This window comes from Amblyomma maculatum, chromosome 10 (assembly GCF_055883805.1).
Source record: "Amblyomma maculatum isolate TAMU_Amacu chromosome 10, ASM5588380v1, whole genome shotgun sequence".
Lineage (NCBI taxonomy): Eukaryota > Metazoa > Arthropoda > Arachnida > Ixodida > Ixodidae > Amblyomma > Amblyomma maculatum.
This window is the reverse complement of record NC_139353.1, coordinates 174,642,532-174,661,271: the sequence shown is the minus strand read 5'-3', so window position 1 is coordinate 174,661,271 and position 18,740 is coordinate 174,642,532. Positions and strand designations below refer to the sequence as shown.

Sequence of the window (18,740 nt, the reverse complement as noted above, 5' to 3'; positions counted from 1 at the left end):
GTACGGCCAAAGATGCGAGAATAACTAAGATGATTGTGCAAGCGTCTAGACGTGCGCAGTGGATTGCTTAGTGGCAGCGGCGAAGGCCTATCCGTATACACAAACTTGTGTAACAAGCACAGAAGCGAAACTTGGCGGCGATTTTCTAGAGGCGGGAGAACATGTTCTTTTTTCATTTCAGACACACTAGATTGGCGGATATAGTTGTTGGAAATAAATCTGGCAGCTCTGTTTTGTATCGATTCTAATTTTATGTTCAGATAGTTCTGGTGTGGTGACCATATCGAAGACGCAAATTCCAGCTGGGAGCGCACATAGGTTATGTAAGCTAATTTTCGGACATGAGCGGGCGCTTTTTTAAGGTTACGGCGGAGATAACCAAGAGAGCGAGATGCTTTAGCACAGATGGAAGTGATATGTTCGTTCCAGGATAGGTTCGGTGTTAAAAGAATGCCCAGGTACTTGTACGACGGTGTCTCAGACAGAGGCACATTATTTAGGAAGTAACAGAACTTGGATTGAGAACGTTTACGGCTGAAGGTCATTATTTTACATTTGGAGGGGTTAAGCGTCATGAGCCAGTTTTCACACCACCTAGCAATACTATTAAGATCCTGCTGAAGAAGGTGATGGTCATTAGTCGATTTTATTTCTCGGTAAATTATACAATCATCAGCAAACATACGGACAGTGGACGATGTATTAGTTGGGAGATCATTAATATAAATAAGGATAGTTGCTTGATTGCATAGGAACATTTTCGACAAATAAAAATAAAACAATACATTCCTAAAACCACTCTTCTGCATACTGCTAGCCCGTTATAACCAATAATTCTCAATCATAACAAATATCGATATTCCGGCAGGGAAACACAATCACCTACATGCTCAATCTTTGTAATCAACTAGGCGACATTTCCAGTCAATATAGCCTTCTGCCCCAAAGCACACGGATCATAGCACAAAGATTCAATGATCGTGGTGAGTAAGCATAATTGTTCATCATGCGGGGTTTCCGTGAATTAGCAGTCCCATGAACATAAACAAATCGGAAGCCACACAACAGGTCTTACGAGCCAGCAGAAAGCGAATATGATATGGCGTGATTTCGATGTCCCTCTTTTACGTTCACTGAAATGTCTCAAAGACCGTCTCACATCACTGAATAAAGCAGTATTGAGTGGCCTCTGGCGTCTTACACAGGCGGTAATTCAGCGGCATTGTCGCAAAACCCTGCTGGCCGTTAAGGTATATCTTAACGGAGAGTGCTGGTATGCACAATAATAAAAAAACACTTTGCTGCAGACTGAATGCATATAAGCTTAACACGCTTTTAAAAGAATGTGGCCGGAAACTCCTGCTATGGTTCCCGATACAAAGATATAGAAAACAATGTCTCAGTAAGAACTTTGGTCATCTTCCTTTTATAGACTATGCTGATAATCTACAGAAAAACGCGTCGTGAGGAAACTGATGCCGCCCGCGGCATCCTTAAAGGATCCCTATGGAGTTCCTTCGTGAGCAAATACATTCTTTGTGAATAGCTAGGACAAGTGAGATCCAAGACATCTAATATGCACACATACTCATGAGGGATGGTTTACCAAACTTTAAACAAAAGCAACACGAATAAAGGGATGCATGAACAAGTGAGCAAAGCCTAACCTGCTAAGCACTATTGGAAGAAACAGGTTGTCAAAGTTCGCGGGTCCCCACATAGAGCGGCATACGAAAGTAGTGAATATATTGTGTATTGGCTGCAAAGTGCTTCTTGTACAATGTACAAATTGGAGTTCGCAGGAAAGCTTTGTAAACGATATTCAACAAATTTGCGCACGAGCAAGCCGCGAAAGTCCTCAACTCTTCCACACCTTAGTTTATCCATTGATGGCAACAATTTATGAATTCCAATAAGCTCCACGCTTTTAAACATGATGCACAGAATCCCCCAGGCAATGCAGGGCCCCACATTCCCCGCTTATGGCCTCAAAAGAGTCGGCCGCATACCCCATTAACCAATACAGAATCTTTTGGAATAGTGTACAATAAGAGCAATGGGCTTAAACTGAACATTAAAAAGACAAAGATCATCGCGTCTTGCCCTATCAATTCCTGGAGCATCAAGGGACAAGAAGTGGAAGCTGTGACAGATTTTCTCTTCTTGGGCTCCAAGATTACCCCGGAAGGAGACTGCAGCCATGAAATTAGGAGACGCCTGCTTCTGGGAAAGAGAGCAATGGTTAGCCTTGACCGCCTAGTAAAGAGCAGAGACATTAGTCAGCCACCCAAGATCCGTATAACTTTTGCTATGGTCTTTCCAGTTGTGATGTATGGATGCAAGTGTTGGACTGTGAAGAAGGCTGACCGCCGAAGAATTGACGCGTTGAATTGTGGTGCTGGCGGAGACTCTTGAGAGTTCCGTGGACTGCCAGAAGATCAAATCAGTGGATATTGTCGGCCATAAACCTTTACTGCTCATTGGAGGGTCAAATTCTGAAGTTAAAGCTCAGCTACTTTGGTCATCTGATGAGAACAGAGGAGTCGCTGGAGAAAGATTTGATGTTGGGAATGGTTGAGGGTCGCCGGAGAAGGGGTAGCCAGCAAACGCGACGGTTAGATGGCATCATCGAGGCGCTGCAGATGAAGTTATGTGATGTTAGGAAGATAGTGAAAGACCGGAAAGCGTGGCGTGATATGGTCCATAGGGTCACGAGGAGTCGGACACGACTGAACTGAACAATAAGAGCCGCATCTGATAGTGCGCCAGTTATCAGTTAAACAGCGCTACAATAATCGGCGCCAGGATGTCTGCTACTTTCACGGATACTCAGTATGGCTGTGGGAACCTCTCCGGAAGCGTGTTTTTTCCCGCAAGCTGTTGTCGCACTGTACAAGGTCATTTATTGTGCTCGCTCGTGTAATTTACTTGAATGACGTGGTGTCTCGAGAATCTTCTAAAGCCGTCCATCTGGGAAAACACAAGTTTTGCATGCAGCATGGATCAAGCTCTTTAACTCTCGTGACACTGGCTGACAGCTCAGGTGGCTTGTGCAAAGAGCAAATTTTCAGGCAGCACAACAGAGACAAAAAGAAAGTGTAAAAGAAAGAAAGAAGCTCGTCATCTTTCTGTTAACGCTCCAGGCGAAGATGCAGTCACTCCTGTAAATGAAGCTTACCTGTATGATCTTTAAAATATACCTGCTTTCCTGTATGATGTGCTGCGAATTCCCCAAGGAACACCAGCACACACCACTGTGGCTTCTGTTTCTTCTTCTGCCGAGCGTCTTCTTCCTTTCTGACGCCCCGAAGCACGTGACAATATTTTCAGAACTCTTTGAATAGCTAGTGAAATATATGCGCCTGTATCTCCCCGGACAGCTTCGATGCCTTCCAGGTTACACGAAAGGTGCCATTATAACAATTTTTCTATCCTTTGCCTTTTTTCTAGCAGCAAAGTTTTTTTAACTTCAGATGAGTCCAAAATAAATTGCTGTAGCAAATGGGCAAAGTTGATTTCATCACCGTCAGGTGCAGTATGTCTAACAGGAGCTACTATTTTCTTCAGTCCAAGCAATGTGTAAACTGTTTCAAGGTTAAATGTTTCAACTAATCGTCGGGAGGACTTCTGCTTCATCGACGCTTCTATATCTTACGAACTGTACCAGTTTTGTCAGACAATGAAGAAGGAGAATAGTGCTGCCCTATTTAGCCAGGTTAGAAATTCATATCGGTGCAAAGAAAAGTTGGCGAGTAGTGGTAGAAGCATGTTTATTTCAAAGGACACTAAATGCGTCAGGAAGTCTTCTCTTTGTTTATACATATAAAGCAAAAAGAAATGCACAGAAGACTTTCTGCCTGACTTTTTATTTAGCCGATGAACCTAAGGATGTTTCACGCGAAAGCTTCGCTGTCGTAACATTTGGTTTTGTCTGTGCCTTGGATTAAAGGCTGAGGCTGAATTGTGAGTCAATGCTTGCCCTGTAGCTTTTTTTTTATCTTGTCCTATGTCTTCCTGTTAGCGCTGTTTTTATTAACAAAGGACGTTTACGAACTCACCCAAGAAAGTATAATGATAAACGGCTGTGTTTGAAGGTAACATTTACTGCTATCGTTAAATTTATTATTTGCCATTGTCTGTTCTATGTTGCACAAGATTGGGAATAAAACAGGTAGGGGCCGTTATAATCCGCTGCATAAAGCGCGAACGACAGTTCTTGGTATTTCCATGGTGATTTGCACAGATTTAGCTGCTGCAGCAACTTTGTGAGCCGTAGCCAAATCTTTGTCATTTGAAACAATGCTGGGGACAGAGAGGTAGGCATGGACAGATATTTTGACGCGTTGTACACTATGGACTTACACAAAGTGAAGGCAGAAAACGTAAGTTGTTTAGTCTATTTTTTATTTTTGCGGATTGTTATTGAGTTTATATCAACTGAGTTTCTGTGATTGAAACACTTGCTCTTTGGAGAAAAAAGCCATACACCTCTGGAATTTTATTAAGAAACCTTTATTAGCTTTTGAATGAGATAACGAGATACTGCCCACTGACTACACTGCTAACATTTCTATACAAGAAAAGAGGATGTTATTCTCGCCGGTTTTTTCTGGCAGTGGACAGTGCTCGAATTGGGAAACATTTCTTACTTTTTGTGAAACAAAAAACACTCAGCACTTCGTCTCACCCTCTTCTGCGGGGAAGGCGATAATTATCGGCAGGAATGAAGTCTGAAAAAATGTAAGTTCTCACACACGGTTGGAGCTATCCACCAACCAGTGGAGGGTAGCTAAGAACTTAAAAGCTATCTTAGACCAGCACCAGCCGTTCCTCGTAACTGCAACAAAATAAGGTTGAAATCAGGGTAGTTTTGCGCAGATTAGCTTCCGCCGCGCAGAATACAAACAACTTCAAAAACAACAAAGGAGAAAGGAAAATGGCCTGAAAGTGAAACATGGATGAACGGATATGAAGAGGCGACTGCCATTTTCCTCTTAGTGCGTCAGTGCGCATGCATCGGAAGCGTGAAGTGGTCATCAATGGGATGTGTTGCTTCCGCCGAGGCACCAGGAAGGTCCAAATACCTGGCCGATATCGCCCAGACACTCAATTCCCTTTCTATGGGACACGGCTATGCCGCGCAGGGCAAAGCCTTGGTACATGGGAGCCATGTTTTCAGACTAAAAAGCAAACATCGGCTTTATTAGATGACGCCATTGGGACTTCAAAGGGAAGTGTTAGGTTTACGTTTAAAAATGGTATATAAGAAGGGCAGCCGGTTACCACCTTTGATATTTGAATATGTATTTAAACTCTATAGACGCTCCTAAACGAAATTAGTCGGGCCGTCTCGCGAGGAGCCACCAGGAATAAGTTTAAGTAAAAAAAAACAAAAATATTTTGCGTTTATTTCGACACTGATTTCTTTGCATAGAGAAATTACCACGGAGGGATGTCTCCTTCTATATTATATGGTTCGGAAGTTTCGATTGATTACTTATACATATGGGAATGTTCGGCGTAGCATAGATATTCCTCCTGCATGTGCAGCCTGGATAGCACGGTTGACCCCACTGGTTGAGTGTACACTGAAACGAAATAAAAGAGGTGTTCCTATCGATTCACAGTTGACATTAATTTGTTGAGTCGGAAATATACGTTTTGGTCATTGAATGCTTCCCATGGCCTCACAACTGATAATAGTAAACTCGCAGCTTGAAGGTTCTTTGGGTGAGTTACTATGAAATTATCTCACCCGTAGTTATACCACGGGAACTGAACCCTGACACGTATACGCACGGCAATCAGTCCTTAGTAAAGGTTCTTTTTAAGACGTTTGCAACGAATGGCCATCAGGTAAATAGAGACCAGCCGAAAATCGCATAAACACAATACCAAAGACAATGGAGCTGGGTATACATCGGGCTAATTACTTGAAATCAAGGTAACAGAAAAAAGAAGCAAGAGGTCGTTCATGCATTATGGATATATGAGGAAAGCATATCACTTCTGCACCATCCATAAAACCTATCAAACATATATTTTAGTGCTCGAAATCGCGCTGGAATTTTCTTACCAAGAGTCAATCTTTCGACTTGTTTTGCCTCCCCTTCCTCCATTAATACATTTGCTTTCAGCGATTCAAATTATTTGCTGTTGATTTGCGCGCCTTAAAATCGGTGTGCTCCTCCATTAGATTTTAGAAGCCTATAAGCAGCTACGCTTGCATGTATCATTAACACAACCGCGGTCTTTCTGTCAATAGCACATTCGTTGACTGCAAGGCCGACACACTAGATACACTGTCTTCTAGACCGTCAGGGTAACCGCAGAATAACACACGACAGTGCATGAGTAATACTGTTGGTTACTTGGTTTATGGGGTTTAATGTCCGAGAGCGGCTCAGTCTTGGAGACGCCGCAGTGGTGTGCTTCGGAAATTGCGGCCATCTGGGGCCGTCGCGGCTGGCCTTCGATCCCGCATCCTTGAGCACATAAGCCGAGAGCCCTAAACACTGCACTACAATGGCAGTGTCACTAATATTGTAAATAATTAAAATTTTTCCATGAAATCATTCATAACAGTGTTTCAGCACCATTGAATCCTACAATGCAAGCTTCATCTAAAGTGCACACCTTCGGCGTCTCTTCTGCAAAGGCATATTTGATGCTGTCACTAGCTGAACATTTAGGGTGACCGACATCTGTGTTTCCTTCTTTCCTCGGGCATAGCTGCGTAGAAAAGTACTTCCATTATATGTTAATTACTTAAGGCCTAAAATTAAGCGTAGTAAAGATTCTTCAACAAGCTAATTGTTTCTTTTAGCTATGTTACTAGCCATTTAACCATGGTGGCGTAAACGGACACTGCAACACAGATTTTCCGCCAACGCATGAAGAATGGTATAAAAAATTTGAATAACTACTTTTTAGTTCCTTCAGAATCCCTCTTTATATTGGTATTACTATTGCTGGATTTGTGCTAGGCTGCCCGGTGTGAGGAGGAAGAAAAGGCAAAAGAAAACCCTTGACTAAATAAAACACTTCAACAAATTGGTAAAATGATGTCTCAATAGCCATTATATTTTGTGCACTGAAAAATAATTCCTTCTTCTGAGTATCATTATAAACTGGTAAATAGCTTGTAAAAGTGATCTAATATGTAGAGGACAAGATAGAACACTTCACTGACATGTCCTACTTTGTTACTGTCAGGGCGCAATGGTTGTCAGTGGCGGCCACTAAGTCATGATAGCGAATACTTCTAGAGTGAATCCCGCTTTCTTTTTTGATGATGTACCTTTATATATCAGGCTGTTTCGCTACTGACATCATCTATTACTTGAGCCAGTGGCAACTTTATGGAGCTCCAGTGTGATGAATATTAGAACAGATTTTGTTTCTATCACAGATAAAAAACGTTGGCTCCAAGCAGTGCACTTACCGTGGTAATATTGGTGAACTGCTGGAGGATGTTAAATAATAAATTCCCACTTTTATGCCTAGGAGTTGTTTTTCAATATTTCTACCACTGTGCTGTTACTGAGTACTGCGTCTTACTGCGCGCGTACGTTCCTTTGATGCTGGTAAATAATGCAGCTTATTTAGCTTCTTTTTCTTGACAAAGTGGATCATTGTGCTTGCAAATGCGTTGTGTTTTCTTCTTCTTGGCCGGCAAAAAGCAGTGCAGCATTTGGCTATAGATTAAATGAAATTCTTTTTTTTGCATGTGAAAACTGAGATATTGATAGAACTTAGCAACTGCAGCCTGCACAAGGAATTGAGTTTATGAGACCTTCTTAGCTCAACCTAAGCTCACTTTCATTCATTTAATGTTTGTTACTGGCGCTAAACTAAGCAGCCCGTTTCACATTTTACACCCACTGTACTCTGACGTCAAATTTTAACGCATTGTCTCTGGACCCATTATTATTTGTATTGTAAGTAGTAAATCTTTCTTTATGGTATTGGACCATATTGATAACAAAAACTCAGAAAAAATCTCTAGCCAATATAAAGCCAGAGCTAAAAGGGTTAATCACATAAAATATCTCACTCACCTGAGCCCGGCAACGAGTTATGCTTGGTCGTGGTATCATTGTTGGATCAAATCCTGCTCTGTAACGAGAATGATAGTCACGGTAAAGAATGCGCAAATCCCCAGTATACCACTTGCTGTATGATGCAGTGCGATCTTGGCGTTCAACATACTTCTAATAATAGTTGCTTATAATTTCGCTATGATTTTCATCATTCGTGTCAATAAAACGTTGTTTTAAGCTAGTCAGGAGGTTCTTGCAAAGAAACATATTGCAAAGAAAACATATACAAAGAAACAATTAGGATGGTGCACTGCCAGAGTAACCATCGCCGAGTCAGCCTTTGTAGCCGTTTTTGTTATCCGGCCCCCCTGCTGCAAGGACCTCATACTCGGCATGGACGTTTTACGTGAACATGGAGCCATTATTAATGTTCCTGACCGCTGTGACCGCTGTGAACGGTGACCGCTTACTCTGAACGACGCCATGTTCCTGTACGCATCGCTGACGCGGATGTATCCATGCCGCCACGTTCATCTGCCCTCGTCACAGTCAGGTGCGACGACCAGTCCTGTGCTGCCGGCGTTGCCGAACACAACACAGAGTTTCTGTTACATCATGGAGTCTGTGTTGCACGCGGTATAGTTCATCAGACTTATGGTCTAGCCCACGTGCTGATTACGAACTTCAGCAACAAACGCCAACGCATCGCTAAAGGCACCACGGTAGCCCACTTTGAAGGTGTAGTAGAAGCAGCTTAAGACTGATTTGTTCTTGAGACCAACACGCCTGCCATCCAAACGCCCAACTTCGACCCTGATGTGAATCCCGCTCTATCGCCGGCAGAGAAGAACAGATTAGTCGGGCAACTCTTTCAGTTTCAAGACTGCTTCTCATCCGCCTCTGCGGTTAAACAGACACCCCTGATCAAGCATTGCATAATAACCGGCGACCACACCAGACCAGTCTGACAGAACCCCTAGCGAGTGTCACCGCGGGAACGCGAAGTCATTGCTCAACAGGTAAATGAACTGTTAAATAGCGGTGTCATACAGTCATCGAGGAGTCCCTGGGCTTCACCTGTTGTCCTCGTTAAGAAGAAAGACGGAAGTTTAAGGTTCTGTGACGACTACCGTAAGCTCAATCAGGTCACAAAAAGACGTCCTCCCGCTGCCACGTATTGATGATTCATTAGACCGGCTGTGCCACGCGCGCTACTTTTCATCGCTTGATCTTAAGAGCGGCTACTGGCAGATCGAAGTCGATGAACGTGATCGCGAGAAGACAGCGTTTGTCACGCCCGATGGACTTTATGAATTCAAAGTCCTACCTTTCGGATTGTGCTCCGCTCCAGCGACATTTCAGCGAATGATGGACGCAGTTCTATCCGGTCTTAAATGACAGATGTGTCCAGTCTACCTGTACGACGTTGTTGTGTTTTCGCCAACGTTCGAGGAACACCTCCAACGTCTCTCCGTTGTGCTACGGGCTATCAGATCTGCCGGCCTCACGTTAAAACCTCAAAAGTGCCACGTAGCCGTTTAGGCCCGTAACCAGAAGGTTGGGTTTTAATGGGGGGTTGATCTAGCAGGCACAGGAGAGCAGGTCCAGAGCGCCGAGAGACAGCTGCCAACTTCAGCCTCTTCTAATTTAACGCCACGGCCCGGGCCACTTCTTCAAGTCCGCGCACGAGACTGTCGATGAGCAGCTGCCTAGCGGCTGCTATTGCAATATTATCAAGTTATATGTTTCGCAATATATTGAACATGACAATTTCATAAGTTGTTTGCAATGGTTGACTTTTTTTTCTACTGCAAGAACAGGTCTCAATGATGTGTTTCTGTTTTAAGTTTTCGCCTTTCGAGAACACACGCCACTACTTGTCTTTCACTTAAGGTTTGTGTGCTTGAAGAGAAGAATTTAATTTCGCGTCTTTTTCAAGGTCAGTGGCAATACTTTGCGCGGTAAATGAAATGTTCATAACCAAAGCAGTGGTTGTGTTTCATTATATGTCGCTGAGCATTTGAATGCTTACCGAGGCGCCGAGCCTATTGTCCTTCAGGACCCCTACTGTGGGAAATAAAGTTTTACCAAACCAAAAGGCGGCGCTTTTTCGTCTCCATTCACATACGAGGATTACATGGCATAGGTCAGGGTAGAAGGAGAGAAAGGAGATGGGTACACGGTAGGAAACAGGCCGTGATCAATGTAGAGGGGGCGCCTTAGTTTGTAAGTTGAGCCAGCGTTTCGACAAGTTGACAATCTTTGTCTGGGCAGAGAAGAAGACAAAGCCACTTGTCGAAATGTTGGCTCGATTTTCTAACGGACTCCCCTCCCTTTACCTTGGTTCAGTGCTCTCTCGCGGCCTAGATCAGTATTAACATGTGGCGCACAATTGTAATTTTAATGATGCACCAACATTTCGGTCCGTAATTACGAGCTGTTATCACAGCACGCAATTATGTTTTGCAGTTGGTATGGAAAAGAAGTTTTATGCGACATAGTATAAAATTTGTGGAAAGTTTATCAAGTATGATCCATCTTGATTATACTTGATCAAGTATGATCAAGTGTCCCATCTGGGAAGGGTTGTTTTATGGGTTGAACGATGTATATCGCAGCAATACGACTCAAGATACGTTGCCAGAAGGTTTTAGGCGTTTGGAAACTTAGGCCGCGTGAGAAAACTTTAGTGCACTGCCATCCCACATGACAGGAAAACTTTGAGTACAGCCTAACTTCAAATGCGGCCGCAGGGCCAGGGATCTAAACTGCGGGCCCGCTATGTAGAATAGACCGCGCTAACCGGTGATCCAGATTGCGGCGGGGCTTCTAGCCAGTGCTAAAATCATGTGTAACAAGCGAGAAGCACAAGTTGCAACGGCAGAGCGCTAGCGATAGCCTGATATGAGCTGCAATTTACATTGCGGACAAAAGGCAGTTCAGGTTTTACAAATCCATCGTTACATCTAACGAAACATGCATTGCCTATATATTTACGACGCACATTTATATAGAAAATGCAAACTACGTTATTCCCGTGATTTGAGCAGTGGCACGTGCACATTGGTAAAAGAACGAGTGACAGAGAAACGTTCTTGCTCCACCATAAAAACGTTCTCTAAAATAATCTTCACTAGGTCGTGATTACTAGACAACATCAATGAGGGAGTGCTCATTAAGGTTAACCATCACTTTTCAGAGCATCTATGTCATATTATTAAAGTGCTGTGTTCAGTCTCCAGTGTAAACAGGTACCCACCAGTAATATTAAATATTCAACCAATCAAAGTGATCTTTATTTGTATGAAATGAAATACACAATGAATATTTGGACCGATAGCCGCGGGGCTAGTAGACGGTCCAGTACAGAATAAACTTAATCAGGCAGCCGTAAAGAGCGCATACAAACACACGCTTTAAAAAAAAGTCTAAAACAGACAAACAAAAAGAATCAACACGCACTGAGGAAAATACATTTCAGCAAACAATTCATAGACAATTAATACAAAACGCAAGCGCACAAAAAAATTGGGGGGGGAGGGCTAGGAGGGGATCATAACTCTTCTTGGCTATTAATAAAGAACGTTGCGTTACATAATGTAACGCAGTTATAGCAGAGACCGGTTATTGGGAGTGCGTTTTCACTTCAAGAAGGCTTACGACAAGTTGCTCTAAACCGTGCAACTAAGATTGTGACGCTACCACAGGCCTGTGCAAGGCATAGATGAAATCATGATGAACATATTTAGCGGTGGTGATGGTGCGCGCTTCACCGATCGTGAAATCACGTCGTATATAAACCCATCGTCTGCAGCAGCAGTGCTTTCCATTGCCGCGTCCTACTGAACAATTGTAGTTAATCGCGTACTCACAGCCAGCACACGGTCTCGAAGCGCATCGTCCTCTGCGACAGACAGTGCTACATCAAAAAGACCGGCCACTACATTAGCCTTCAAGCTTTTCTGAGGACTTAATTTCAGCTTGTGGCCTCTTTTATGGATAGTGCGTTGACGATCATTGAACTCGGCAATGGATTTGCACACACTATATACGGGATGACACCTTTTTGTCTCCGGCATAACAACGTGAGCTCAATTACTCATATTATTGTCTCTATAGTTATGGCGACGATCATGTTTCATTGCTTGGGACTGGAGAGTTGGGTAATATCAGCTTTGAATCCTTCGATGGTGTACGGTATGGCAATCAACGAACGATTAAAGCTCAAGACAACTATTTTTGCAATCTGTGTACTATCAAAATGTCTCCTTTATAGCTATACAGCTCTTAGTTTTATTGTTTTTCTGTCTTCCTCAGCCATAGATGGTCATTCAGGGACAAAAGTTTGCGGGACGTGAGTTCGCGAAAAATATTTATTTTTATGTAAGTGGTCAAACGTACTGAATTAAGTGTGCTGAATCCGAGGATACATGAATTCGCCATTCCGAGAAAAAATATCACAAAGAAAACTAGGAAGCAACGAAGAAATAAATGTTTTTCCAAAAGTCTGAACCCTGCATACATTTGTCACTGACTGTGTATGCATAATCGTTTCTAACGCTTTGTCAATAGGAAAGCAGCAAAAATATATGCATTCATTGGCATCAGCTTTCACTTTCGTTGGCTGAATTGGGTCACGCGATAAAAAATCTCTGCCCGTAATTACAATTTCCTGTTTAAACACTGGCAGCTTGAAATCCATATTACCTTACCACACAGCAACACAACCTAATTTTTGGTTGATTTATGCTGGCCTTTCGTGTGATTGCCTGGATATTCGAGAAATAACACTCAATCAGGAGTTAAGATTCGGACAATATCTGATCCACAGCATCACACTGGAAGTTGCTTACGTAACACGTTAGGCTGAGTCTTTGAATACAATTTCTCTAGTCTTGCAATCATCTAGAATTCGGCACTCTGAGGTCTTGTATAATAGTATTGTATTGACTTTCATATTATGCAGTCACACCCTCCTTGCTATTCGTTCGTGGATACTACGCCATGATTGGTACCCTGTCTGATGGTTGTACTGATGCTAAGTTATACAAATATCAGTTGAAATAGGTATTGTCCACTTTTTAAATAAAGCTCTATTGGATACAAAAATACGGCAGATGGCTACCGTTCTAATGCAGTGGCCAGTAAGGCTGATCTCTTCGCTCTGCCACGGGTTGCAATGGCACTCGCGGGAAGAAGTAATAATTAATTTATTATAACTCTAATTGAACTGTTGGTCCCACATGATCACGTGTCCGTACTGCGCCGGCTTCGACTGAACAGGTTTGTAATTCTCCTTATACAACGTAAGGACTCCAAAGGGCGGTGCATACACAACTGCAGCAGTAGGAAAAAAGATCACAATGACCAAATATTTGAAAATGTTCTTCCGCAGCATTTTGAGGTGCCACCGAGTATGATAGTATGCTAAATATTTATCGAATTTGACAGAACATAGCGCAGGAGTCTCATGCTGATCTCGAAAGGGAGCAGCACACTAGGGGCAAAATGTATTGGAAGCAGCGAAGTCAAGAAGAATGAAACAGGCCTCAAAATACTGGGAAGCAGTAAGAGAAATAATTTCGCATTTCTGCTCATAGGGAGACTTACGTGAAATCACTGAAATATTTTCGCTTATTTATGAACCGAGCTGGCAGATTGGCTATCATGGTTTTCCAATTTGCTTTTATGGTATAGTGCAATGCAATTAATAGTACTCACTCTGAGAGGGCAAGCATTTCAGCAAGGAGCAAGAATATTGCCACGGATTTAATCATCGTTTTTATGACAAATTGCTCTTAGATAACACGATATGTGGAGAAGGTCTACTCCAGCATGGCTGAGTGCTCTCGATCTTCTGTGCTGATCACGTCCCTTATATATTGCGAAAATATATTCCTAATGTGGAGCTTGTCCTGCATATTCATCACGAAAGCAATCACATGATTCATAGCCTTTAATTTAAGACGTTTGTTTAAGCGCCCGGTAATACATCAAGCCTAAAGGCCACGATGAAGGCCACACTTTAAATGCAAAAAGGAATCGATTCTGTACTCCCATTTGCATGACCTAAAACTGAGATAATTTTTTCGTTCCTTGGAAAATCGGAGTAATATATGCAGGACAGCAGTAGAAAGTGCGCAGTCCTCTTCAAGTTACGATCGCCGCTCCCACCTCTCACCTTCTCTTGTCCGTCGTTCCCGTTCTTCGATGCTCCGCCGACAATCAGCCGCTCACACGGAAAACTAACGGCCGCAGTTCCGAAGGCAAGAACTGCGCCATCAGGGACTAACTCACGACCTGTTTCCGTACCAGCCAACATTATTACCGTAATCATTGAGGCAGTTCTTGCCGAAGCACTTGTAGGCACTGGCGCCGCCATTTCAGTTCTTAATTACGCCCTCTGTCGCAAACTGAAAAAGTTAATGACGCCGCTTCCTGCCGCTTTTCTTCGCACCGCCAGCACTCAGGACATTCGACCATTGGCCGCCTGTACCACCCACCTTGTCATCGAAGAAGTTCAATAAATAATAGAATTTCTCGTACTCTCCCGCTCATCATGCGACGTCATCCTTGGATGGGACTTCTTCTTCAATCATAACACCATAATCGACTGCGCCCGAGCTCAACTTGAGTTATCACTCCTCAGTGACACTTCCTTCGACGTATCCGGTGCTGCTGGTAAAACCGTGCACGTCGTAAAGTGCACTGACGCTCCGCTTTTCTCCTAAGTTCTTGTGCCTCTTTATTGGGCTGCTCTTTCCGACGCCACTGTTATTTACACACCCTCGTTACGATGCACTGACCAAATATTCGTTTTGCTGCCCCATACTGTGCTGACAATTTTTTGCAGCTTAAGTCCTATTTTTGTTTCTAACCCGTGCCCTCGCCCTAACACTTTGCTCCGTGGCCAGTCACTAGGCAGCGTTGCTTTTCTCAATTCCCCTCCCACCTACCCTTTCGTCGATACCACCGCCGGCCTTCACTTCAGCGTCATAATGCCTCTTCCTGTCGCCACTCCATCTTCCCTACAAGTTTTCCACCGGTCGATCGACGCTGGCCTGACGCCCTTACAATGAGCCCAGCTTGTCGCCATCCTACAACGTTTCGCGGCTTCGTTCGACTCCCAGCAACCTTCGTTGGGGCGCACAACTACCGTTACTCACCGTATTGACGCCGGCACCCATACCCCTTTGCGCCAGAGTCCGTACCGTGTTTCAGCCGCTGAACGCCGCATTATTGACGAACAGGTGACCGACATGCTTCAGCGCAACGTGATCCAACCGTCGCACAGCCCTTGGGCGTCTCCGGTCGTCCTGGTCAAGAAAAAAGACGGTTCCTTCCGGCTCTGCATAGACTACCGCCAACTGAACAAGATCACGCGCAAGGACGTTTATCCTCTGCCTCGTATTGACGACGCCCTTGACTGCCTGCAGGGAGCTGAGTTTTTTTCTTCAATACACCTGCGTTCCGGCTACTGGCAGGTGGCGATGGTAGAGGCCGTTCACCTCAAAACCTATTTCGTCATACCCGACGGGCTGTATGAGTTTAATGTCATGACATTCGGACTGTGCAATACCCCTGCCACATTCGAACGCATGATGGACAACGTACTCAGAGGGCTAAAATGGCACACTTGCCTTTGGTACCTGGACGAAGTTGTCATCTTGATTTTCCTGCTCACCTCCAGCGCCTTGAGACAGTTCTGCGATGCCTGATCGAAGCTGGCCTCCATCTAAATTTAAAGAAGTTACGTTTCAGAGCACGGCAGCTAACCGTTTTCGGACATGCGTCCAAGGATGGCGTTCTTCCCGATCCGGCAAAATTGCGTGCTGTGGCAGAATTTCCCAAGCCCTCTAATGGGAAAATTCAGCAGCTTCATCGGCCTCTGCTCTTACTTCCGCCGCTTCGTTCGCCATTTCGACACAATCATCGACCCTCTCTCCAAACTTCTGTCCAGCCACGATCTTTCAGCCTGATCTCCACACTGTGATGATGCCTTCGCGACGCTCTGCCACCTTGTGACGACTCCGCCAATCCTGCGTCCTTTCGACCTTTCTTCTCCCACGGAAATCCATACTGATATCAGCAGCGTCGGCTGCGGTGCAGTACTCACTGAGCGGCAGTCTGGCTTTCATGAGTACGTTGCTGCCTACGCCAGTCGGACTCTGACAAAGGGTAAAGCAAACTATTCCGTCGAGTCTCGCTGTCCTCTGGACAATAGCAAATTTTACCCCTACTTGTATGGCCGTTCTTTTGATGTCGTCACCGATCATCACTCCCTCTGCTGGCGGTCTTCTTTGAAAGATCCTTCTGGTCGACTGGCCCGTTGGGCTGTGAGGCTCCAAGAATACGACATTAACGTCATCTATCACTCTGGCCGTAAACATGCCGATGCTGATGCTCTCTCATGTTCTCCCTTGCCGTCTGAAGCCACTCCTGCTATATCCGATCTAGTTCCCATCGACATTCCAACCGACATGACGTCCGAGCAACGCAAAGACGTATAGATTGCTTCACTCTTGGTTTTTTTATCTGGCCACGCATCACGACCTCCTTGCAGTGCTCTCTGTCACCAGTCTCACAATTTCGCCATCAGAGACGAGCTCCTCTACCGTAGGAATTACCTTCCGGATAGTAGAAAGTGGCGGCTTGTAATCCGACCAATCTGCGCTCTGTGATTTGCTCTCATTACCACGACGATCCCCAGTGTGCCCACTCCGGTTTATTGAAAACCTTCACTCGCCTCCGACAGCGTTACTACTGGCGTGGGATGTACCGTCATGTTCGTCGGTTCGTACAGTCCTGCCAAGAGTGCCAGCGCCGAAAACACCCACCTCGCCAGCGCGCCGCTCCTCTGCAGCCGCTGATCTGCCCAGCTCAGCCCTTTGAGCGCGTTGGAATCGACCTGTACGCCCCGCTTCCTAGATCATCAATGGGCAATCGCTGGATCACCGTTGCAATCGATCATCTCACACTCTACGCCGAAACGGCGCCTTTGGCATCTGCTACAGCCCAAGACATTGCTTCCTTCATCCTCCATCACATCAATTTTTGCCACGGTGCTCCCAAAGGATTGCTGAGTGACAGAGATCCCGCCTTCCTTTCTGAAGTTGTCGAAGCTGCTCTTAGAGAATGCAAGTTCGTTCACCGCGCCACCTCCGCGTACCATCCGCAAACAAAAGGAATGGTTAAGCGTTTTAACCGCATCATGGGCGTCATGCTAGCAATGTATGTCGCTTCCGACCACTCCAACTGGGACCGCATTCTTCCATTCATCACATTAGCTTATAACTCTGCCCCTCAAGCAACCACCGGACTCGCCATACTTTCTTCTGCACGGTCGTGAGTCTATTGTTCCATGGACACCAATCTACCTTACCGACCGAATTATTACGAATTCACGATGGTTTCACAAGCTGCAACTTATGCCGAAGAATGCCGCCAGCTTGCCCGGTCCTTCAATTCTGACGCCCAAAACAGCAGAAAACCACCCGAGATTAATTTGCACTTCTTCCTACTTACCGTACAAGCTTCTTGGTCTGAATATGGGTACCTTCCTCCAGTCCCGATCTTTCATCCAAACTTTTTAGCAAGTATCAGGGCCCCTACCGTATTGTCAAGCAAAGATCCCCCGTCAACTATACTTCATCGAACCCGTTACGCCATCCACTGACCAGCGTCGCCGCAATCGTGAAACAGTCCACAATAACCGCCTGAAACCTTACTACTACAGTGCCTAGAATATACTGGCTAGTGTGACGAGCGCCCGCGCTTCCCTATGGGCGAGGATGGCGCTGTTTGCAATGAAAGCCAATCGTTAGCGGCAGAGGGCGCTGCTTGTCGGGAGGGTACCACCTGAGCAGACTATGCAGTTTTCTCGCTTCAGAATACGGCAATCTGTTGGTGTTGTGCGTGCGTATTAAACCTGCTTCTGCACGTCTTTTGCTTTCACGAAGGTGCAGCAGTTTATTTACGGTGTAGGTGTTTGCTCATGTGAGTCGTTCCGCCCTTCTACCTGCTCGGCGACGATTGCATCGGTTTTTTTTTCGCGTTTTGTGCGCGCGTTCTGTGCTCGCCTTTATCCCTTCTTTTTTTACTGTGTCGCCAGTGGTAAAGCGCGGTTCCCGATTGTTGTTTCCTCAGTGCCTCTCACTAAACTGCAGAGTAAAATGCCAAAGAGAAAGCGGTAGTGTACAGAGAGGACTTTCTTTTTTGGCAAACGGGGCTACCGCTAGAACAAGGAGCGTACGTATTACTGCGCTATCTGATGCTACGTATAGTACGCATTCTGTGCAATGGGAACGAAGCATCGATAGAAATGACTGAAGGTAAACGGCAACTGCTATTGTTGGCGAGAAACATTTTTAGAGCATGCAGTTATATTCACAAGGATGGAAACTTGGGCAAGTCGGTAACGGTGCTCCACATATATATGTGCAGCACAAAGAGTGTACAAAATCAGGCGCTACAGACAGCACCTGTGTTGTGTACCTTTTCTGTGTCCCTCGATGGTCCTTTTGCGCTACACATATGTCATATCGATGCAGTTATATATTAGGCGCATGTTTCACCGTAAGCGCGGGATTACCAACGAGCTTCATCGCGATGAACCGGCCGCGTCTTGTGCATATTGTGTATCTGAGAAAAAAAAAACTTCGTCAGCTTCTTCATTTAAAAGATGGTGACTTCGACAAA

At 44.8% G+C, this 18,740-nt stretch overlaps 1 long non-coding RNA gene across 1 annotated transcript; it reads right to left on the bottom strand.

The window, feature by feature from the left end:
- Window positions 1–5,287: 5,287 nt before the first annotated feature.
- LOC146177969 (uncharacterized) lies at window positions 5,288–13,887 on the bottom strand. Its single transcript, XR_014701406.1, has 3 exons — window positions 13,764–13,887; window positions 8,061–8,118; window positions 5,288–5,588 (listed from the first exon to the last, which is right to left on the bottom strand). It is a non-coding gene; the product is annotated as an uncharacterized LOC146177969 (long non-coding RNA).
- Between the last annotated feature and the right edge of the window lie 4,853 nt (window positions 13,888–18,740).